The following is a 5,000-nucleotide window of genomic DNA, read 5'->3' as shown; positions in this document are numbered from 1 at the left end:
GTTCATGGCTGATAATCTTCATTCAGTGGCTGTTCTGGATATGAACCAGCAGATTCAGGCCGACACTGACTCACCCAAACTGTGTTTGTTTGGTCCAGAAATTATGAAAACAGGAGAACCAGTGAAATATTAATAACTGGAGTTGTAGTCAGTGTTTGCTTTTCCTCTCAGCTTCGGTTTTCTGTGCAACACACATCTGTTTACACTCTAACCTGTTCCTCATACCAACTAAACTACTGAAAGAAGTGTTACCTGTAGTGGAAGAGCCTCTCCTTAATATTATTAACTCGTCTTTATCTTTAGGTCATGTTCCAAGAACATTTAAACTGGCAGTTATAAAACCTCTCATTAAGAAACCACAATTAGATCATAATAACCTAGCAAATTATAGACCCATTTCAAATCTTCCATTTATGTCTAAAATATTAGAAAAAGTGGTGTCCGCTCAATTGTGTTCTTTCTTGCAAGAAAATGATATCTATGAGAAGTTTCAGTCTGGTTTCAGGCCGCACCATAGCACTGAAACTGCGCTCGTTAAAATCACAAATGATTTACTTTTAGCTTCTGACCAAGGCTGTATCTCAATACTAGTTTTACTTGATCTTAGTGCTGCGTTCGATACTATAGATCACACAATACTCTTAGATCGACTACAAAATTATACTGGTGTTCAAGGACAAGCATTAAGCTGGTTTAGATCATACTTATCTGACCGCTACCATTTTGTCTATTTAAATGGAGAAAAATCGATCATAACTCCAGTAAACTATGGAGTGCCGCAGGGATCTGTGTTAGGCCCTCTATTATTCTCAGTATATATGATGCCACTTGGAAATATTATAAGGAAACATGGAATTAGTTTCCATTGTTATGCTGATGACACTCAAATATATATTTCATCACGGCCAGATGAAAACGATAAATTATCCAAATTGACAGAGTGTGTTAAAGATATAAAAGATTGGATGACGCGTAATTTTCTTTTATTAAATCCAGACAAAACAGAGGTACTACTTATCGGTTCAAAAAACCGCCCACAAAACCTCTCGCAATACAACTTTAATATAGTAGGATGTCCTGTTACTTTATCCTCTACAGTAAAAGACCTGGGTGTTATACTCGATTGCAACCTGTCTTTCAAAAATCATATTTCATATGTTACAAAAACCGCCTTTTTCCACCTTAGAAACATTGCTAAGCTACGTAATATGCTATCAGTTTCTGATGCAGAAAAGTTAGTTCATGCATTCATGACCTCGAGACTAGATTACTGTAATGCTTTATTAGCCGGTTGTCCTGCATCCTCAATTAACAAGCTACAGTTAGTCCAAAATGCCGCCGCTAGAGTTCTTACTAGATCAAGAAAATATGATCATATAACACCGATTTTATCATCACTGCATTGGTTACCTATAAAGTTCCGTATTAATTACAAGGTATTGCTACTGACTTATAAAGCCCTAAACGGCTTAGCTCCAGTCTATTTAACGGATCTTCTATCGCCCTATAATCCATCGCGCTCTTTAAGATCACTAAATTCAAGGCTTTTGGTCATACCTAGGATATCCAGAACCACCAAAGGAGGGAGAGCATTTTCACATTTAGCTCCAAAACTCTGGAATAGCCTTCCTGATAGTGTTCGTTGCTCAGACTCGCTCTCCCAGTTTAAAACTAGATTAAAGTCGCATCTCTTCAGCCAGGCATTCATATAATATTTTTAATCTTACAGTCCAAATTACAATCCGGCCTCTAGTTAATAAACGCCAGAGGAGAACTGGCCCCCGACTGAGCCTGGGTTCTCCCAAGGTTTTTTTTTCTCCATTGGGTCACCTGATGGAGTTTTAGGACACTATTAGGTCACTTGATGGAGTTTTTCGGTTCCTTGCCACTGTTGCCTTTGGCTTGCTCAGTTGGGGATATTCTGGATATCTAATTTGATTTTATCAATAAATTCCACTAGAAACAAACCTTGTTGTATTATTTTAATTTAATACTGTGAAGCTGCTTTGATACAATCTGTATTGTGAAAAGCGCTATACAAATATACTTGACTTGACTTGACTTGACTTGACTCATACTGTGCTGGTTAGATGAACTCCAGGGTGTTTAAGCCCTCACTCCTCCAGAGCCTCTCCTGCACTCTCAGCTCTCAGCACTACTGCACTTATGATAATCTGATGATACATAAACTTTAACTGTCATTCAAATAATGTCACATTGTCACTGTGTTTGCCTTCGACTGCTGAAGTGTGTGTGTGTGTGTGTGTGTGTGTGTGTGTGTGTGTGTCTGATGTTTGTTCTTCACTCGGGACAATAACTGGAAATCTGTGCCGGGAGAAACTGGAGAACAAACAGCAGATCTGTGGTCAAACTGGGTCAGAGGTCACACACACACACACACACACACAGAGAGCTCTATTGTTGAAGTGTAACGAGTGAGTAAGAGCTGCTGCTCCTGTAAACACACACACACACACACACACACACACAGATCTCAGTGAGGAAGTGCTGAAGCTTCTGTCGTGTGGAGGATCACATGATCATCGACACACAACACCTAACAACACACACTACACCTAACAACACCTGACAACACACACTACACCTAACAACACCTGACAACACACACTACACCTAACAACACCTGACAACACACACTACACCTAACAACACCTGACAACACACACTACACCTAACAACACCTGACAACACACACTACACCTAACAACACCTGACAACACACACTACACCTAACAACACCTAACAACACACACTACACCTAACAACACCTGACAACACACACTACACCTAACAACACCTAACAACACACACTACACCTAACAACACCTGACAACACACACTACACCTAACAACACCTGACAACACACACTACACCTAACAACACCTGACAACACACACTACACCTAACAACACCTAACAACACACACTACACCTAACAACACCTGACAACACACACTACACCTAACAACACCTAACAACACACACTACACCTAACAACACCTGACAACACACACTACACCTAACAACACCTGACAACACACACTACACCTAACAACACCTGACAACACACATACACACTACACCTAACAACACCTGACAACACACACTACACCTAACAACACCTGACAACACACACTACACCTAACAACACCTGACAACACACATACACACTACACCTAACAACACCTGACAACACACACTACACCTAACAACACCTGAAAACACACACTACACCTAACACCTGAAAACACACATACACACTACACCTAACAACACCTGACAACACACACTACACCTAACAACACCTGAAAACACACACTACACACTACACCTAACAACACCTGAAAACACACATACACACTACACCTCACAACACCTGACAACACACACTACACCTAACAACACCTGACAACACACATACACACTACACCTAACACCTGAAAACACACATACACACTACACCTGACAACACACACTACACCTAACAACACCTGACAACACACACTACACACTACACCTAACAACACCTGAAAACACACATACACACTACACCTAACAACACCTGACAACACACACACATACACACTACACCTAACAACACCTGACAACACACACTACACACTACACCTAACAACACCTGAAAACACACATACACACTACACCTAACAACACCTGACAACACACACTACACACTACACCTAACAACACCTGACAACACACACTACACCTAACAACACCTGACAACACACACTACACCTAACACTACACCTAACAACACCTGACAACACACACTACACCTAACAACACCTGACAACACACACTACACCTAACAACACCTGACAACACACACTACACCTGACAACACACACTACACCTAACAACACCTGACTACACACTACACCTAACAAAACCTGACAACACACACTACACCTAACAACACCTGAAAACACACACTACACCTAACAACACCTGAAAACACACACTACACACTACACCTAACAACACCTGAAAACACACATACACACTACACCTAACAACACCTGACAACACACACTACACCTAACAACACCTGACAACACACACTACACCTAACAACACCTGAAAACACACACTACACACTACACCTAACAACACCTGAAAACACATACACACTACACCTAACAACACCTGACAACACACACTACACCTAACAACACCTGACAACACACACTACACACTACACCTAACAACACCTGAAAACACACATACACACTACACCTAACAACACCTGACAACACACACACATACACACTACACCTAACAACACCTGACAACACACACTACATACTACACCTAACAACACCTGACAACACACACTACACACTACACCTAACAACACCTGACAACACACACTACACCTAACAACACCTGACAACACACACTACACCTAACACTACACCTAACAACACCTGACAACACACACTACACCTAACAACACCTGACAACACACATACACACTACACCTAACAACACCTGACAACACACACTACACCTGACAACACACACTACACCTAACAACACCTGACTACACACTACACCTAACAAAACCTGACAACACACACTACACCTAACAACACCTGACAACACACACTACACCTAACAACACCTGACAACACCTGACAACACACACTACACCTACACCTAACAACACCTGACAACACACACTACACCTAACAACACCTGACAACACACATACACACTACACCTAACAACACCTGACAACACACATACACACTACACCTACACCTAACAACACCTGACAACACACACTACACCTAACAACACCTGACAACACACACTACACCTAACAACACCTGACAACACACACTACACCTACACCTAACACCTGACAACACACATACACACTACACCTAACAACACACACTACACCTAACAACACCTGACTACACACTACACCTAACAACACCTGACAACACCTG

The 5,000-nt window shown here is 41.3% G+C and overlaps 1 long non-coding RNA gene across 1 annotated transcript; it reads right to left on the bottom strand.

Moving 5' to 3' along the window:
* Positions 1-2,937: 2,937 nt before the first annotated feature.
* On the bottom strand, positions 2,938-3,929 carry LOC311306618. Its single transcript, XR_014630185.1, has 3 exons — positions 3,911-3,929; positions 3,503-3,771; positions 2,938-3,451 (listed from the first exon to the last, which is right to left on the bottom strand). It is a non-coding gene; the product is annotated as an uncharacterized lncRNA (long non-coding RNA).
* Positions 3,930-5,000: the final 1,071 nt, after the last annotated feature.

Source organism: Rutilus rutilus (assembly GCF_951802725.1).
Source record: "Rutilus rutilus genome assembly, chromosome: 16".
Lineage (NCBI taxonomy): Eukaryota > Metazoa > Chordata > Actinopteri > Cypriniformes > Leuciscidae > Rutilus > Rutilus rutilus.
Note: the sequence above shows the minus strand (reverse complement) of the source record. Positions and strands in the feature narration are given on the sequence as shown.